The following is a 21039-nucleotide window of genomic DNA, read 5'->3' as shown; positions in this document are numbered from 1 at the left end:
GGGGATCCAGAAAGAGTACGTAGGTAATTTCCTTGTGTCCCAACCCGCGGGACGAGCAACGGAGACCCTAGGGAGGGACTGGGGATTAGAAGAGAAAGACAGGAGATGCGCAGAATGGACAAGTCAAGGATCTGATCAAGTCTCGTTTATTAGCTACAAGGCGGTTGCTTATAAACAAGTAAAGGCGGGAAGTTCTGAGGGCTGAGGTCAGAGAGTAACCATGGAGACGGGAATGTGAAACTTAAACAATAAGGGAAGCCCACAAGATGGAGGTTTAGGTAAGAGGAACAAAAGCTTAAGCAACATAGTTACAAGATGGCTACTGCTCCCCACATCCTTGCCCTTTACGAAGTAGTTAGGAGGTAAAGTGGACATTTTTATAACATTTATGACAAGCAATATGGCAAATTATATCACAAGCCTTCAAGAATGTATTACCTTTAACCCAAGAAACATTTGTCAGTCACTGAAAAAAAAAATCAAGCTTTTATGCACAGATTCACCTCAAGGTAACTAAATACAATTATTATAAAATTTAAAATATTACAAATGTTAGAACCTAGAGTGTAACATAAATATCCATACTTCGAACTGAAATAAATCAATAATTAACTGAACATATAAGTAGGGGAGAATAAACAAATTTCCCATGTGGAATAATTCCAAATAATTTGTTACCTCAGAAACTAACTTGAGCAATGATCAAGGTTCACATCGCTGGTGACAAGTTATAGTAATAGTATAGATTTTCATATGAAGTGATGGAATGACATTTTATCTCTGTGGTCTTCCTCCCAAAAGCCCGTTACTCTAGTCTAATCATAAGACAATAATCAGACTCATTTCACTTCAGGGACATTATTATTTACAAAATAACTGACTAGTTTTGCTCCACATTGTCAAGTTCATCAAAAACATGCGAACTCTGAGAAACCATCACAATTATTAGTCCTGTCTGTTTAGGGTCTGAATAAGAGCCTAAATACTAAATACCACATACTTAAAATAGTACATAAAACATTACATACTAAATGTAATGCTGCATCCTAGATGCGGGTCAAGGAACAATAAAAAGATACTAGGTAAGGCCTAAGGAAGTTAGGATAAAAATGGACTTTGGTTAACAGTAATAATAATTCAATATTGGTAACTAAATACAATAAATATACCTTAATAGTATCAGAAGTTACTAAGAGGAGAAACCATTTATGTGGAAATTCTGTACTATCTTCACAAGAATTCTGTGAATCTAAAACTGTCCTAAAAGAATAAAGGTTATGGTTGGACGTGGTGGCTCATGCCTGTGATCCCAGCACTTTGGGAGGCTGAGGCAGGTGGATCACGAGGTCAGGAGATCAAGACCATCTTGGATAACATGGTGAAACCGCGTCTCTACCAAAATTGCAAAAAAATTAGCTGGGTGTAGTGGCATGAGCCTTTAGTCCCAGCTACTTGGGAGGCTGAGGCAGGAGAATCGCTTGAACCCAGTAGGCAGAGGTTGCAGTGAGTGGAGATTGTATCACTGCACTCCATCCTGAGGGACAAGAGTGAGACTCCTTCTCAAAAAAAAAAAAAAAAAAGGTTATTAAATAATAAGAGTTAGAAAAATCAAATTATAAAAAATAGTCTGTTCACTAGTAGAAAAAATATTTGTTTTCCAAATGTTTAGGAGTGATAAATCTGTACTGTAGCATTATGAATAATTTTAAATTATCACATATATATACAAATGCAGAAACAGAATTTTAGTTCAGAAAATCTATACTATAAAATTATGAATAATTGTAAATTTTCATATCTATAAACACATAAATAGGATTTTGTTAGTCAAGAAGCTTAATAGCATCACTAACTTTGACCTGTCAAGTCAGTTTACAGGAATTTATTCTAAGGAAAAATAAAATATAAGTATAAAGAATATGCTCCTATAAACTTTCTATAACCTTAACAATCAGAAATAATATAATGTCACAAAATTTTGACTTTTTAAGGTAATACATTGAGGAAAGACAGTTATTAAAAATTTGTTTTCAAAAAAATACACAAATTATGATCAAGAAGAATGCGTTCAACAATTTTAAGATGCAAAGAGCATTCAAGTATATATACTAAATACAGTGAAAAATGTGTACATATTCATATTAAGAAAAGAGCATAGAAGAAAAGATAATGTTTTGCCCACCTAGCAGCTTGTCAACCTTTCCTGGTTTGCTTATATCTCAGTGCCCTGAGGGAGGGAATCTGACATTACAGATTAATTTTAAAGGCTTCCAAAGGGTTTGGCCAATGGGATGTGCTGGTGGGAGACTGGAAGGTTAGAAGGGAGGTAAGGCCAAAGTCACCTCTTCCCTTCCTTTTCTGCCTTGCACAACATCTCAAGTTGCCAGTAGATCTCCTCTAAATTCTGGTTATGCTGGGGCCCTGGGCTCCAATAAAACCTGCCCCTTCCCTATATCCCTCCAATCTAAGCATAATATTATCTTTTGCTATTTTTAATCTTATGTTAGCTTAAGATCTGCTGTTTGAAGCTCTTTCATTTTCTGTGTAATTCATCCTGTGCATTGAATTCCTTCTTTTTAAATACTCAGGGTTAATTTTATTTGTTTGATTGTGTCCCTACTTACATAAAAACAAAAACACACTTGTTAATTTGGAGTGATCTGTTTGTTGATGTAAGTTCAAAAATAGTATCATTGAAGACCCTATCATATTTAACAATCCATTGTTTCTCAATAAGATTTTGGAGTATTTCTTCTGTCAGAACTGCATGCTGTTCTCATCTGTAAGTATGCACAGTTATTGTAGATGGTTCCTTTCTCATTAGCTGTTATGCTAGCTATTATATTCACACTCACACACATACACACATCCATATGTATATATATATATTTATGTTAAGAATTCTCAGCGTAGACTTATTTTTCTTCCTTTTGATAGACTATTGAGACAGGTGCAAATCTCCTCTGTCTCTGAAGTATAGAAATTTTTTAAAGCTATTTTCCTTATTGTTGTATATCCTTATAGGTATATAAGAAATATGTGTATATTATACACATTTATATGTAATAGAAATGGATATGTTTTGATTACTTATATCAAACAACTTATTCTTCTGCAATACAGTTTTATTTTATACTCTAGGATTCTGAAAAATGTCTGTCCTGCCCCTCACCTGCCAATCAATTTTCAATATAAATTGTAGTTTAAGAATATAGGCTTGGAGTCAAAGATATATAAATTTGAGTACAAGTTTGGGCACTTTGTTTATGAAGCACTTGGTAAACAAAAAGATACCATCTTCATATTTGACTTCTATGTATATAACATGATAAATTCTATTAGTAGATATCCTAATATTGATCAACTTTTATGCCTCAGAAAGAACTAGATACATTAATTTCTTCTAGTTAAAATGCATATTTGTTTTTTTTAATTTATAATAGCTTTTCTGTGTCAGCATATATTCTGTAAAAGTCATTCACACATGTTTAAGATGGTAGAAAGCCTGTAAATTTGATGCCTGCAAAACTGGCTCCACAGATGTTTCCTGAGGCCTCTGTGTCCCTTGCATCAGTACCTTTTTCTGCAGGGACATCAGGACATGATTTCTTTACATCAATTGTAACTACTCAATATTAAACATTCATTCTTCCAAGTACTTATTGAATACTTAATCAGTGTCAAATATTGTTTTAGGCATTGGGAATACATCAATTAAAAAATACCTTAAAACTTTTTAGACTTCAGACATAAAGATGTGCACCGGTCTCTAAGTCTATCAAGAGGAAGGAAAAAAAGTCTACCCTGGGAATTCTTAAACACATACTCAAGTTTGTTTGATAACTGAATTCACATTATCAACATGATCTTACCCTCATACATAAAAATGGAAAATTAAGTTTAGAAAAAGTCTCAAAGTCATGTCAAAGTAATCAAATGCATTTTTTAAATCTAAAGACAAACATTGATTACTGGATCTAAAAATAAAGTTCCATTAAATATAAACTCATAGTTTCATAATTTTAAAAAATGGTGGGTAAGTTGTCAAGGTAGAAGCCCCTTACCCCCATGAACTATGGTAACAAACTGCAAACCAAATCTCAAAACTCTGTACTTATCAGACTTCTCAGACATAAAATATTAATATTTCAAATTATGTTTTAAATTACATAAGCAATGAAACAGAACAGAAAATTATCAGAAGAGGGCAGGTACATTTTAAAATTTAAAAAGAACTTCTAGAAATTAAAAATTTAATATATGACAAATACAGTCATTGGATTAATTAAATGAGCAAATAAAAAATAAATTAGAGCAGAAAAAGTATTTTAGAATATAGCAAAAATAAAAACATGAAAAAATCAAACAAATGGACAATTAAGTAAGAGTCTTTAGGGTATTATTAAGTAGAATCCAAAGGGAAAGCAAATATAGAGGCAATAAACAAATAGAAATTTACTATATTCCAGAACTGATAATAATAAGCAACTCTGAAATTCATAAAGTTTAGTCAAGTTTAAGCAAGATAAATAGAAAGAAATTCATAAATAAGAAGTTTACTACAGTTTATAAGAAAATAACCTTGGAGGAACAGCAACTAAAATTATATCAATATAGATAATGAAAATGCATGAGTTTTAGAGCTATTTTAAAATGTGAAGTGCACACAACTATATGATAATTTGAACATGGAGTGTTAGAAGGAGTGAGGTACCAAAGGTGGAAGTTAGGTTTGCCACTTGCTTCACTGACTGGATGTGGAAACTATGCTCTGATATGAGAAACAATGGGAAGGAGTTGAATCTGGTGTGTAAAGCAAGAGAACAAAGCAAATAAATAAGGGTCTAGGAGTATTCTCTTTGAGGTGCTTATATTTATTCAAATTGAGAAATCAAGCAGTCAGGTAGCTAGACCAGTAAGGGATAACAAAAGGAAGCTCTCAAGTGTGGATTTGTATTTGAGAGTAATTAGCATCAAGCTGGTGATTTAAGTGTTGGGAAAGCATAAGACTGTGTGGAAACAGATTATAGAGAAGGAGAGTTGAGGGTCTGGGGAAAAGTGTTAAGGGACTCTAAAATTGAATGGCTAAATGTAGGAGAAGCCTATAAAAATCATAAAAAGGGAACAAACAGAGATGGATAAAACAGTGACATTTCATTCTGGTTAAACCTGGAGTGCATGGTGTAACTGAGTCCAGGTGTGTTTTGAGAAAGAATAAATAGAAAAATCAATATAAGGAATGAAAAAGATGCCCTTTGGATTTAGCCAGCTGGAGGTATTTCATGAATTTATCAACATGCGTTTCAGCGGGGTGGATCGCGGAACCAGCCACATTGGAAAGAGATGAGGGGTCAGAGGGAAATGAATAGATATGGACAATACATTGAAACATTATTTCAAAAAATTATTTGTCAAATGGAGATTTATGAAGGGTATTGGTTCACAGAAAAGTTTGTTTCAAATGTCCGTATATACATATGGTTATGGGGTTGGAAAAAATAAGACTAATAAATATCCTGATAATCCTAACAATGGGAAGGGGTTGGAGCCCAGGGCACAGGTGGAGGGATTTTTACTACACCATGGCATAATATGTTCTCTATCACAGTAGTTCTCAAAGTACAGTTATCAGGCCAGCAGCATCAGCATCACTTTGGAATGCTTTAGAAGTTAAACACCATGAGGGCAGGGACCAGTGATCAATAATTTAACAAACACTCCAAGTAATTCTGATACGTGCTAAAGTTTCACACTTACTGATCTATTGCAACAAAACAGAAAAATGAAAGGAGGGCTGTGATGTAACCAAGGTTTATGTGTTTGCTAAATGAAAGTAAAGAGATTTCCCATCTGACAGCTTATATGTTCTTAGTTAAGAAGGAGGTATTGGTAATATTGAAAGATGAAATGAGTTGGTCACATTTTAAGGGAGAAAAAATGTGTTTCATTCAGAGAATGAGCTGATTAAACTATTATAGTTTCCTGGGAAAACTGAGGTCCTGTTTTAGGTTTGCAATTATTAAATAATAGTGATACTCACATGCCCTGTTGTGTGAACTTTTCCAGTACTGTTAAGAAGTTCACTTTAAAATGAGAAAACAAATACTATAATCTGTTGATGTAAAATTTGAACATCAGTGATATGAAGGTATGTCCAACAGTAATTAATAATGGAATGATAGACTCTAAAATTTAAGTTGAATAAGAAAATAATTAAAAGTAAATAGTGCTTGAAATTGAGCAAATGTACACTTCTTAAAATGAGGAGTTGACAAGTAAAATTTAAGGAGAGCTGGTTGAATTTGACAGCTGAATAACTGAGTTAGTGATCTTATAGTTGGAGTTTTTTCAAGTTTTTGGAGTGTAACCTGGGGGTGGGTGGCTAAGGTGAAGGGAAGAAATCCACTGCAGATGGCCAGGATATTGGAAGAATTATTTGTGGTAGATAACCAGCCAGGACAATAGATGCTAATGATTCTTGATTTCTGGTTTTTACAGCCTTGTATACTTTCCTCCTGATATAGTTTGGCTGTGTTCCCACACAAATCTCTCTCCTCTCTCATGTTTTGTTTATTATACTTTAAGTTCTGGGCTACATGTGCAGACATGCAGGTTTGTTACTTAGGTACACACATGCCATGTGGTTTGCTGTACCCATCAACCTCTCATCTACATTAGGTATTTCTCCTAATGCTATCTCTTACTTAGGCCCCCACACCACAACAGGCCTTGGTGAGTGATATTCCCCTCCCTGTGTCCATTTTTTCTCATTGTTCAACTCCCACTTATGAGTGAGAACATGCAGTGTTTGTTTTTCTGTTCCTTTGTTAGTTTGCTGTGAATGATAGTTTCCTGCTTCATCTATGCCCCTGCAAAGGACCTGAACTCATAATTTTTTATGGCTGTATAGTATTCTGTGGTATATATGTGCCACATTTTCTTTATCCAGTCTATCACTGATGGCCATTTGGGTTGGTTTCAAGTATTTACTGTTGTAAACAGTGCTGCAGGCAAAATACATGTGCACGTGTCTTCATAGTAGAATGATATATAATTCTTTGGGTATATATCCAGTAATGGGATTGCTGGGTCAAGTGATATTTCTGGTTCTAGATCCTTGAAAGATCACCACACTGTCTTCCACAATGGTTGAACTCATTTACTCTCCCACCAACAGTGTAAAATCATTCCTATTTCTCCACATCTGTTGTTGTTTCCTGACTTTTAAATGATTGCCATTCTAACTGGTGGGAGATGGTATCTCACTGTGGTTTTGATTTGCATTCCTCTAATGATCAGTGATGATAAGCTTTTTTTCATATGTTTGTTGGCCGCATAAATGTCTTCTTTTGAGGAACGTCTGTTTATATCCTTTGCCCACTTTTTGATAGGATTGTTTGATTTTTTTCTTGTAAATCATCAGAGTAAATAGGCAACCTACAGAGTCAGAGAAAAAATCTGTAATCTATCCATCTGACAAAGGCTGATATCCAGAATCTACAAAGAACTTAAACACATTTACATGAAATCAAATCTCATCTTGAATTCTTGTGCGCTGTGGGAAGGACCTGGCAGGAGGTAATTGAATCATGGGGGCAGGTCTTTTCTGTGCTGTTCTCTTAATAGTAAACAAGTCTCACAATATCTGATGGTTATAAAAAGGGGAGTTTTCCTGCACAAGTGTTCCTCTTTTGTCCTGCCACCATCCACGTAAGATATGACTTGCTCTCTTTGCCTTCTGCCATGATTCTGAGGCTTTCCCATCTATGTGGAACTGTAAGTCCAATTAAATGTCTTTCTTTTGTAAATTGTCCAGCCTCAGGTATGTCTTTATCAGCAGCATGAAAATGGACTAATACAATAAATTGGTACCAGTATTGCTGAAAAGGTGTTGCTGAAAAGATACCCAAAAATGTGGAAGCAGCTTTGGAACTGGGTAATAGGCAGAGGTTGGAACAGTTTGGAGCACTCAGAAGAAGACAATTGTGGAAAAGGATTAAAACACCTCCCATATTGAATCATGGACAACCTGCACAACCAAGTGAATATTGAGGAAGGATAGTGTGTGATTTTTGAGGTGTCATTTCATTTATTATTTTGCCTAACCAAAATTACTAACCGTAAGGAGTTAACCAATTGCCATGGAAGCCATCCAGCAGCTTTCTGGAGAGGTCTTTATGGTGAGAAACTGACATCTCCTGACAAATATAAGAAGGAACTTAGCAATAATATGACAGAGCCCCTTTGGAAGTGGATCCTCCATCCCCTGTCAAGCCTTCAAATGACTGCAGCCCCAGTTGACATCTGATTGAAATTCCTGAGAGCCCCCAAGTTCCTGAGAGTGACCAAAGTCACTCCCTAATTTCTGACCCACGGGAATATAAGAGATAACATATGTTTATTGTTATATTATGCCATAAAATTTTGGACAATTTGTTATAAAACAATAGACAACTAATGCAGCATTCATGTAAATATTGTTGTCATGTATTATGATTACAAGAAAAAATGGAATAAAAGGAATTAATGAGTTTCTAAAATCCTTGAAAAATATTATATCTTGCCTAGATTATCATGAAAAACCAGAAAAGTGAAATGGGAGGGAATGATATTGTTCATGAAGACAAGTTAATTTTATAAACTGAGTGATGAGAATTCTTTAGATTTCTGTTTTCTTATCCTAGGTTAAATGCAGTTGACGAAATCTACAAACCGAAGTAATCTTATAGTCAGCTTTGGCTGAGCAGATCAAAACAATTATATTTACCTTTTTTTAAGAATAATCACTGTCAATAAACAAATTTCTTGTTCCCTTAATTTCCTCTGATAACCAAAGGCAAGATGATACCAAATATTGCAATATATTAAGTACTTATAGTAAGCTCTTCCAGATCAGAGTAGTTTAATCTGTGCTATGAAAAGAATATATTTTTCAGGCTGGAGTCAGAAAAAATATTAGAAAAATAGTAGCATTTTTTTCTGATCTGCACTTTTACCTGTAAGACGAGCTTTCTGCAAAAGTATTTGGGAATTAGAGTGGAACATCCTGGAGAGGGAAAGGAGTAGAGTGGAGATTGTGGAATGGAAGCCACTGAGCGTGCCACATCTCTTCACAGAGATGTGATTACCAGTGAACCCTTACTTTAGCTCCTGTGCTTTATTTAATTTTTTAAATGCCCCTTTTATTTTTTTTAACAATGTAAGATATATTATAATTTGACTTTATTTGTAAGCCCCTTTATCTTTTCTTGCCTGTTGGGTTTATTAAAATGCCCCTTTATTCTTGCACAGTAAGCATTTTACACAGACTTTTGAAGATAACTCTGAACATCAAAAAATCTTGCTAAATTAATACGCCCCAAATTCTAAACCTTAATTAAAACAACTGCTATGTAAATTAAAATGGAGGTGAAGGGCAAAGAAGAGTTTTATGCATACATGTTTTTGTAAATTCTAAAATAAATTCTGATAGTTCTTGCTTTCCAAAAATGAACACCTATTGAAAAGTTGAAAATCAAAGTGTTTATATGTTCTAAAATTGTATCACTGAGCAAAAGAAGGTGAGAAATTTGTTTTATAAACAATGTAATGACATTATAAGGGATAGGGTGAAAGGAATGATACTGATCCTTGTAATTAATATTTATGATGCAGTTATATTTGTTGCCAATGTAGGAATAATAAATTAATCTTGAAAATCTTAAGCATATGGATATGAGAAATGGGAAATCTCCTGGGCATTTATGAAGGAGACCTTGCTAGAATTGATAGAATATTAGTTTTTTTTTGAAAGCATGGTGATTTTAATACTTGAAGATAGCATTTATTTTTATTATAAGCAATTTTTCCTCAAGCTCCATATCACTAGCACTATTTTCTCATGTGACATAATTTCTAAATTTATGACAATGTTGATTATTCTTTGACTTCAATTTTCAAAAGCTCATTTTAAAGGATAAAACTAAACAGAATTTTTGAGATATGTATGATAAAATGGGACTTCAGTTTCTCACGTAATTTAATTATCTCTTCAATGCTCCTAAACACTCCATATTTATAATTAACGTGTAGTTTTCTAACACCTAAACATTTTTTAATGTTGCTAGTAATCAAGTCCAATCCATTAATTATTCTATAATAGACATTCTGAATCTAAGCTTACATTTTTATATTAATCCCCATCAAATACCACACTTTAATCTTATTTTATTGGCAAACATATTAATCTCCTATCATTTGCTGCCTTATTTATTTTATTTTTTCCTTACTAGGCACTGGGTTAGATCAAGAGAATGTAGAAAACCATACGATTTAGAGTTCATTGCAAGAAAAAAAACAGTTAATTACACATGCTATGATAAGCACCATCTAGAGTTGACTACGAGCACTACAAAAGTTTGAGTATGAAGTGACTAACATACTTGTCGACCAGCCTTCCCCAGAAGTATCCGTTTTAATTAACTTTAACTGATGATTGAAGCTAGCAGAGATTTGGGCAATAGGCAGGCATTCAATATATATGACAGCACACAAGTTTTGCAATATACTTAGTTGTTCAGTGTGGTTAAGTCATGGAAGTACTAGTTGGAAGAGATAAGAAACAAAAGGCCAGGTAATGCACATATTGGGGGAATTTTGTTATTATTTTGCAGGCAACAGAGAACCATCGATAATATGTTAGCAGAGTGGTGGTATGATGGATTTGTATTTCAGAAAGTATTCTAACAGAAATGTGGAGGATGAGTTAGAGGTCAATTGTTATTTCATTATTATGTCAGAGAAATATTTATGAGGATATGCAAACATTGAACATGCTAATTTAACAATGGAATTTGGAAAAGTGTGTCTATCAAACAAAGTTTAAAACCAAAAGAGAGGTAAAATTTTGTGATTGTCACAGGAACAACATAAATATTTTTAAAATTTGTGTTGATAAGAAAATACTCAACAGTATTGAAGATGTGATCTTTTTTCAAAGGTGCTCAATAGGAAATTAACATGTGTTCAACAGATGCATGTTGATAATATCCTTTATATACAATGTGAGGAAACAGAGCTATAGATATGAATTTGATTATCCAGTCCCCAAGGCGCCTATAATCCAGTTAGAGACAGACATGAAAAGAATTAAGGATAAGACCAAACGGAATAAGCTACATAAAGGAATAAGCAAAAAGTTACAGAATGCAGGGATAGTGTACATGAATAGTTAAGTAAAATTGCACAGAAAAATATACATAAAAACTTAAATTACAGAAAGCAGAAATTAGTTGTTGCTGTTTTATGAATTGCTTCTTTTATACTCTATACTTGAAAGCAGGCTTTTCCATTCATGTCTCCTGTCCAGCTCCATCTTAGCACCATCAGTGTGTGAAATTATCTCAACCCTGACACTGACATTCTCATCCTATTTAAAATCTGTGTCTATTTATGCATACATGCTTTATTCTGAATGAAATTTTGTATTCATTAGAACTTCCTTCCTACTCCTTTTATTCAAGGCTGAGATTATGCTTATTTCTATGCAGAAAATTACTCTTTAATAGTCTTTATATAGTAGCATGCCTTTCCCACTTAATCCTGATGAGAGAAACTAGTCTCTATTGAGAAAGGGAATCTAGATTTCCTAAAGGAAGATGAGTTTAGGGATTAGTGAACAGAACAGACTAATTTGAGACAGGAGTTTCAGTGCTTTAAAATGTACTAAGCTACCAAAAGTGGCCTACAGATGCAATGCAATCCCTTTCAAAGTCCCAGTGCCATTTTTTTCAGAAATTGAAGAAAACAATTCTAAAATTCATACAGAACTACAAAGGACCCTGAATAGCAACACCAATCTTATATTCTCTGCCTCAGTTTCCATATTTATGCAGAGCAAGTATACCTTACATAATTAAGGAATATCAGAGCTGATTTAACATCCTTATTTGTCAATTGTAACAGCTGGGTCATCTGGATTGGTCTCAGTTCCTTATCTTTTATTTTGAGGGGTTCCTGTTTTCCTTTTACTTCACGTATCAGATAATTTTGGATTGCATCCTGGAAATCAGAAATGTGGATTCTGTTGTTTTTTCTGTTGTGCTTCTTTTGTTTCATACATAGTTGGCTTGGTTGGACCCAAACTACAATCTATTTCTTGGGTGACAGTTCAATCTTCTGTCTGTAACTGAGCAGCTGTATCTGCTTTATATGTACCTTGTTGAGGTCAGTCAGGAATGTGGAAGACAGAATTTGGGGATTCCCTCTCTGGCTAATTTATTTCTGAAACCCCCTCATCTCTTTCAAAACTTCTGTAACTTTTCTGAAGAATATATTCTCCATGAGGAAACCCCATGTTCCCATGAGTTGTAACTTATTCTGTCTCCCAACTGGAAGAGACAAAAACAGACAACTTAGTCCTGAAAATATTTCTACTCACAAGAGGACTCTGTGCCAGATTATAACTGCTTCTCTTTACTCTTCAGGTAGCTTCTTTCTTTTTGTATATCAAGATTGTTGACTTTTCTGCAGAGGAGTCATTTTAGTAGACTCCTAGTAATTCCCTAAAGACATTTTAAAACACTTCTGAACTTAAATTTGGTATTTTTTTATCTTGGTCCTGCTCTATAGGAAAAATGATGTCTGTCAAAATATATCTGTTAATATTTTGTTAGGAAAATATATCCTTAGGGAATGACACATTTTTCTATTTTGAGTGTTAGACTTCATATGTATCTAATATTTTAGTAAATGTGAAATGAAGCCTAGTATTGATTAGATATTTGTCTAAGTCCATGCAGATATGATTGGAATAGTTGACAGATAGAAAAGCAAATTATGTATACATTTTGTTTTCAAATAATTTTCAGTTTAATACACCAGAAAAGATATATACTTTGATATAGATAGATGATAGGCAGGTAGGTAGGTATGTAGGTAGCTAGGTAGATAGATAGACAGAGAGATTTAAGTGTAGAAAGAATGATTCAGATGAGCGAAGCTCAGTGGCACATGCCTGTGGTCCCAGCTGCTCAGGAGGCTAGGGCAGAAGAATCATTTGGGCCTAGGAGTTTGAGGCTAGCCTAAGCAACATAGCAAGACTCTGTCTCACACAAACAGAATAGTTCAGATTAAGTGTTGTAGGAAAGCAGAGAAGAATATGATAAGCAGAATAGAATAATCTCTTCCTGTGCCAAGATGTCAAGGCTGCAATCACTGGAATCTGTGACTATATTACCTTAAATGACATAAGGAAATTTTCAGATACAAGTATGATTATAGCTCTCAAAATGGGAAGAGTTCACTGGATTTTACATGGTCCCAATGCCCACTGTAATTACAAAACTCCTAAAATGCACAGAACTTTTCTTGGTTGCAATCAGAGAGACATTTAAAGGCAGAGACAGGGTCAAAGAGATGCAACATTGCTGGCTCTGAATATCGTTCTGAGATCCGAACAGTTGAGCTGAGGTTTGAAGTAGGCAAATTGAGAAGGAATAGCATGGCAGGCAGAAAGAGAATGTAGAAACATTCTGATGTGGAAGAGTACATTGAGTTTTCCAATTAATTAAATTCCAGAAAAACTAGAGATCTGAAAAAAAAATTGTAAGAATTACTATGGAAGGAGGCAAGGGTCTACCATACAAATCCTTTTGTTTACATTAAAAATTATGTCCCTTATTCTTAGAATAGTGAGGAGTTTTATTTGTTTGTTTTCTTACATCAAGATATGGGTAGTCAAAACTGGAGAACAGGGTCAGTGCAGGAATGATCCTCGTATTCAGACTCAAAACACTGGGTCCAAAAGAAAACACTGGCTTCTTATGGGTCACCATAATATTCCTTTTATTAAATCTATTCCTCTAATTATCTTTATTGAGAGATAAAGGCAGGCTGTAGTAGTCAAAACTGTTTTTTTGTTATGGATGGATTTCTTTCCGCAATGAAAGAAACAGACTAGAAGAAAGAAACCCTAGAATCTAGGAGAACAATCAGAATGAGGTTGCACTAATAGAAGAGAAAAACAGAAATAATTAAAGTGAACATGGAGGAAAGTGGATACATTTTAGATTGATTTAGCAGACAAAATCATAGGACAGTTCATTTGATTGGATATAGTGCATAACAAAAACATGAAAGGGTTATTTGTAGGTAAAAACACAGTTCAGAGGCTGGGCACACTGGCCCATGACTATAATTCCAGCACTTCAGGAGGCCGAGGCAGGTGGATCACTTGAAGTCAGGAGTTCGAGACCAGCCTGGCCAATGTGGTGGAACCCCATCTCTACTAAAATATACAAAAATTAGCCAGTTGTGGTGGTGTGTACCTATAATCACAGCTACTCAGGAGCAGGAGAATCTCTTGAACCCTGGAGGCAGAGGTTGTGGCGAGCAACCTTAACAAGAATAATGGGAGGGATCACAATTATTAGTGTTGGATATTCACATCCACAGAGCCATTGAAACATTGAAAAGAAGTAGATAAGATTTACAAATCTAGAAACAATCCAGGAATGTGCTCAGTATCTCACTAGATTATATATTATCCTTGTATAATGTGATACTCTTAAAACAGAAATGCTTGCAGTATACCAATAGAAGCAATGATTCTTAGAGTAATGGCGAAAACCAAAGGGTAGAATGGAAGTTCCACAGCTATCTGAAACCCAAGCCTAGCCTTCTGCACTCCGCAGGAAATTTTTGACTCTATTACTACTTGCCGATTAGTGAGTGATTTGGCAAAAGCAAAGTGCAAAGAGCTCAGAAATGTAACTTCTTTAACTATAAAGGTGCCCTTTTGCCTCAAGTCAGGAGTAAATTGCAACAGGAAGATGCCTGGCTAACAACCTCAAGACAGTTGTTTTCTAACCTGAACTGGCCCAGCTTCACCAGAGCCAAGCCCAGTCTGAAATCAATTACAGATACTGTTATGAGAGAGGCACTCAGAGAGTTTCAAGGCCTGAAGAAAAGAAGGTTAAAGATGAGCTGGCACTTAGTGCAAGTGACAGGGCTGAGATCTTTCTTTAAAAGGGGAAAGTGGCAGATATTAAGAAGCCAGAGAGCTTCAAGCATCAAAGGAAAAGAGTGGTTAATCAGGGAGCAGAGGTCTTGAGACCAGGAGCAAATGGCATCTGAGAAAATTGACAGTATTCATTTTAAGAGACAGAAAGATTTCTCAATTGCTAGTGGAGAGGGAGGGATGGGACCAAACAGGCAGAAATGGCACAGCTCAGAGGAGGCGTTGCAGGTGGAAAACACTAGGAGGAAAATTCCAGTCACTCCTGCTTGACAGGCACAGTATATTGTAAAAATAATCCCAGGTTAGAGGACAGCTGCTACCTCTGGCTCAGGGTTAGAGAGAAATACCTCTATTAAGGATCTTTAGCAAGGTATGCCTTTGCCTAAATGTGTGGAGGCTCCAAAATTGATATGCATGAACTATGCTGAGATTTTTAAAGACAGATTCACCTATGTATTCATTTATTTAGGTATTCATCCATTCATTCATAAACATATGCGGTTATATTGTTATGGAAGACAGACAAATACTGTACATCTCAGTAAGAATAGATAAGGTGTTTTGGGAAAGCATGTGAGTTGTAGCCTAGGGGTGGATGTCAGAAAAAGTTTTGAGGAGGAAATTTGCCTGAACTGGGTGTTGAGAAATGTGCAGAAGTGAGAGAAACAGCAACAAATGCCAAGACCCAGACAGGTGAAAAGAAAAATTGACTAAGATATATACATAAAGTAACATTCTGGTGACATATTTCTGAAAAGAAGTATTTCAGTAGTAAAAAGTCCATGGTGTATGTAGTCCGATGAACATGAATTTCATTTCTTGTCCTATCACTTACTAGCTTGTGAACTTTGGTCTTATTAGATAAAACAATTGAGTCAATTATCTTATCTATAAATAAGAATGTTACCATTTTCCTCACTAGACTGTATGAGGAAAAACGGGATTTTGTATATATAAACTCTTGGACACTACTTGTGAATAACCACTTTGACCCTAGGATGCATAGTTTTGATGATGGTAGAAGATGCTTAGGGAGTATTTCCCATAAGCCCACTCTTTGCTTCTGAATGACAAGGGTGGAAATTGATGGTTGCAGCTTCCAGTGCTGCCCTCCGTCCAAGGACATGAGTTGGATGGATTGAAAACAGGAAAACTTAGCTAGGTAAAATGCAGATCCAGTGGCTGTCAGAAAGGAGCAAAAGGTGTCCAGAGGAACAGTAGGATTAACATATTGGGCTGAAGGCTAAAAGAACAAAGGGGATTGTGTTGGCAATATGTTTTTGACTACCACAAGTTGGAGTAGTTGTGAGATTAAGCAACTTTCTGGTATTTAGAAAAAAATGGAGAGATATTTAACATAGACAGAGAGTAGAAATGAGGACTCAATATTTTGACTTTGGGCCAGATTGTTTCCATTGAAACTATCTGGCCCCAAAAAATTCTAGCAGTGAGTTGATGGAAGAAATAAAAGTTCCCTCTGTTTTATGTCATTATAACCTGTAAATATTTCCAAAGTACAAGAGCAGATTGGAGCCACAATTCCACAGAAAGCTTTTACTAAAGGAAATGTGAGACTCAATACTTGTGGAGGTAGCTCCTGAGAAACTGTGTTCTGTACAAGATCTTACTTAGGTCCTCACAAAGAATTTATGGCAGTGGCCTCTGAGGACCACCAAGCTAAACCTGTGAGGGCTCCAGAGCCCACTTAGTGTCTGGAGTAGGAGGACAAGCTCTTCAGAGCTGGAACAGGTCAGTGGCAGGCTGAGTGGGAAACAATCTGTGCACTCCAAACTGGAGAGCTTTGAGTGAGATGAAATCTACTATTGCACAGATATCCATACCATCAGTAAAGAAAATAGAAATCCTCCTGAAGCATAGGTCTTTTCACATTTTACAGGAGGCATTGTCTCCAGGTATTGGTTCCACCTCCTTACTCCCATTCTTTTTCAGTATCCTGTAATTGGGCTTCTATTCTATCACTGTAATGTTTGCTGACAAGATCACTCATCATGCCAGCTTTCCAAATTTAATAATAACTTCTCTTCCTCATAAAGCTCTTGCAGTATTCACAATGAAGACCAATTTCTTCTGAATTTTGTTTCATTTTCCCAGCTTGTATGATGCTACCCTCTTTTAATTGTATTACAATCTCTTTAAGCTGCTCCATCCATCTCCAAGAATTCCTCAGAGGAATAATCCCTTCCCCCTTCCCCATTTCTTACTATATATACTCTCACTAGGTCAGTTAATTAAGACCTGTGACTTTAAAACTCCATCTCTATGCTTATGACACACAAATTATATCTCAAGCTTTAAATTTTTCCTTTTCTCCTGTTGACTTGTCACACTGTATACTTAGGTGTTTCAGAAACCTCTCAGTTAACATGTCTAAACCAGAGGTCTCCATTCCCTCCACCTAAACTGTGTTCATTTTCCAGCCTTTTCAATGTCACCAGCATCTTCCCTTTTGCTCAAGCCCCAGACTTAAGAATCTCCATTGATTGTTCTTTTCCTAATATTCCATAGCCATTCTATTTTAAAATATTATTTTTTCCATCTCTAAAATATGTCACAAACACCATGGTCACACTCTATCTTCATTGATACAATAATGTAATTTTCCCTCATTCCAATGACTTCTTAATATCACTTAAAGTAGAATTCCTATTCTTTGTCATGCTTCCAAAGCCACTCTAACCCATACCATTTTCTTTCTTAGTCACTCGAAAATAAAGTATGTTCATATATTTAGCAACCTAACCCCTAGTGATTTTTCAAGATTTTATTAAAATGTCCATAACTGAGACACATTTCTTGGACACATAATTTCTGTTAATTTTTATTGCTAAGTAATATGATAGAGATAGAGTATATCACAGTTTGTTTTCCATCCATTACATAATAGAAGTTTGGGTTGACTCAAATTTTTCAGTTTTATGAAAAAGAATTTCTATGCAAATTCAAAAAATACACATCTTTATGAATATATGTATCTTTAGTTCTTTTGGCAAAAACCTGGAAGTAATATTTCTGGTAACAGTGATGATATGCTTAATTTCTCAAAATGGCCCAACTGTTTTTCAAAGGGATGGTACCATTTTTGCATGACAGTTTCAGTTGCTACTTATTCTTGTCAGTACTTGCAATTGGCGGTCTTTAATTTTAGAATTCCTGTGGGTTTGTATTTATATGTCATTTTGGTTTTAATTTGTGTCTAATGATGAATAATATTAAGCATCTATTTTATGTGAATATTTTCATTTATATATTTACTTTGGTGAAATAAATGTTCAGATATTTTGCTCCTTTTATTATGTATTCATTTATTTAGTTTTTACTTCTTGATTTTTAAATTACTAAAGTCTTTTAAGTAATCTGGATATGCCTTTTGTCAGAAAAATATTTTGAAAATATTTTCTCCCTATTGTTTGCCTTTTAATTTTTTAATATTAATTTTGATGGTCTTTTTAAAAATTTGGTGAAGTTCAATGTGCCTAATTTTTTTATACTTTATGATATTTGTGTATTTCAGCAAACTATTGCTGAATACCGTGTCACAAAGCTTTATTCTTAGATTTTCTTCTAGAAATGCTTTGGTCTTAGCTCTTAGATTTAAACCTTTGAATTACTAGAGTATTAGAACATATCTTAAAATCAAATAATATAAGTCCTAACTGTTCTTCTTTTTTTAAAGATTGTTTTGGCTATTTTAGATATGTTTCCATTCTATTTAAGTTTGAAACCAGCTTGCTATTTTTTTTTTTTTTTAGATAGAATCTCCCTCTGTCGCCCACGCTGGAGTGCACTGGAGCCATCTTGGCTCACTGCAATCTCTGCCTCCCAGGTTCAAGTGATTCTCGTGTGTACAATACATACAATTAAAAGAGATGGCATCCAATAAATGATCAGATGTCCAAAGTAACAGAAGAAAGTGCCCCATATCCAGAAAAAAAAACAACCAACAGAAAAGACACTGGAATAACAGAGATGGTAGAACTAGTAGACAGGAACTTTAAAAACAGTCATTATGAATATACTTCATGTATTTAAGACCATAGGAAGAATTAAGTACATTGAAAAAAGAAAGTAGAGACGTTAACAATAAAACAGAACTCTGAGAGATAAAATACAGTATCCAAGATGGAAAATACACTGGATGAAATTAGTAGCTAGTTGCACATTGCAGAAGAAAATATTCAGCACACTTGAAGACAGAAATAGTAACTATTAAAAAATGAAACTTAGACAAATGACTTGAAATAAATGAACATAACATCAGTGAGCTTTGGGACAGCAGCTAACAATCTAAGCTGTGAAACTGTAGTCTGAGAATGAATGAAGAGATGAAGATAAGGGAAGACAATTGAAACAATTAAAGAAATAATAGTAGAGACTTTTCCAAATTTGATTGAAAATATAAACCAACATATCCAAGAAGTTCCATAAAATATGAGTACAATTAAATTAAGGAAAATCATACTGAGGCACATTAAAATCAAATTGCTAAAACCAGTGATTTAAAAAAATAATAAAAGCAGCCAGTGATGGAAAGAATCATTACATAGAATGGAACAAGATGCAAGTTACAGCAGTATTTAAGTTGGAAATGATGAAAGCCAGAAGAAAATGGAGTAGTAAAAAGTGTTGGACTGGGGAATGGGGTAGAAACTATCAACCTAAACACAAATAGGTTAAAAGTAAAGAAGGATAGAAAAGGCTCTACTCTGCAAACACTACTGAAATGAGCGGTAGACTGGCTGTATTGATATAAGAGAAAATGCATTTTAGAACCAGAGATAAAATTTCACAATAAAAAGGCATGAGTTCATCGAGAGGACATAGCAACATTAGATGTGAAAGAATAAATGTTTTTTCTAAGATATAAAACAGGACAAAAATGTTCACACTCATAAGTTTTGTGCAATATTTTTCTGGAGATTTAACTCAACAAAATAAGGTAATTTTAAAAAGCATACATTTGTGAAAACAAGGCATAAAAGTGAATTTATTTGCAGATGACATGGGTATGCTTCCAGAAATCTGAAAGTATCATCTAATAAATGATTTAGTACTATTGCAGAATACAAGGTTAATATACAAAAATCTGTTATGCTACTACATATAACAACAAACAGTTGGAAATTGAAATTAAAATAAAAAAATGCCATTTTCAATAATATCCAAATATTTGGAGTAAAATGTATGGCATGCTAACTAAAGAGTAATTCCTAACTAGATATCAATCCTATAAAATCCAAACGTTCTACAAAAGGTAACTACTTTAAGTCACTTGGAGTAAACAAATGGTGTCAGATTCCAGTGGGATGAGGGATGTGGGGGTGGCATAAAATAGTTCCCCAGCTGCACAGATTTAGGCCTGAGGATAAGTGCTAGCCACATGCCCTGCCCAGAAATGGAGGAGGTATCAGTGTAAAAAGGCACAATCTTTTGGATGAAAAGATTTAGAAACCTAAAGCCAGGAGGAACCATCAATAAATTAACAGGGGAATCTTAAAAAGGAAAGAGCCAATAAAAATTCTTCGATTCTCTCTACTGACATTTCTGACTAATCTCTGAAATGTGTTTGCAGAATACACTTAAGAAAATTCTGCTAAAGAACACATATCAAACATGAGAGTTGCTGCCTATGCTATAAGGTTTGCATTTTAAATACAGCAAGAAAATTACCTGCTTAAAATTACTCATCAGAGAAAAAAAAGTAACAACATTCAAAATATTTATGATATAACCTATATACTGTTAAGCATAAAAACAAAGTTAATCAACACACAAAGCATTAAACAAATTTCAAGGTGAAATAAAATCAAGTGACTTGATCCTGAGATGAACCAAATTTGAAAACTACCAGACAAGAATTTTTAAATGGTTGTCAAAATTACCTTTAAAAAAGAACAGCAATACAAGTTTTTAATGTAATAAAAGTTTAAAAAAATCAGCATATAAATAGAAAATGAGACAAAATAGAAATTCTAGAATTGGAAAAGACTGTGGCTAAAATTCAAACAATAATAATTGATGGA

At 34.5% G+C, this 21039-nt stretch overlaps 1 long non-coding RNA gene across 1 annotated transcript; it reads left to right on the top strand.

Annotated features, from left to right (window-relative positions):
* The first annotated feature begins 236 nt into the window (after positions 1–236).
* LOC118147402 (uncharacterized) lies at positions 237–20424 on the top strand. The gene is made up of 2 exons (XR_004733765.3): positions 237–278; positions 18769–20424. It is a non-coding gene; the product is annotated as an uncharacterized LOC118147402 (long non-coding RNA).
* Positions 20425–21039: the final 615 nt, after the last annotated feature.

The sequence above is a fragment of the Callithrix jacchus genome, chromosome 14 (genome assembly GCF_049354715.1).
Source record: "Callithrix jacchus isolate 240 chromosome 14, calJac240_pri, whole genome shotgun sequence".
NCBI lineage: Eukaryota > Metazoa > Chordata > Mammalia > Primates > Cebidae > Callithrix > Callithrix jacchus.
The sequence above is the reverse complement of the archived record's forward strand: the minus strand, read 5'-3'. Positions and strand labels throughout refer to the sequence as shown.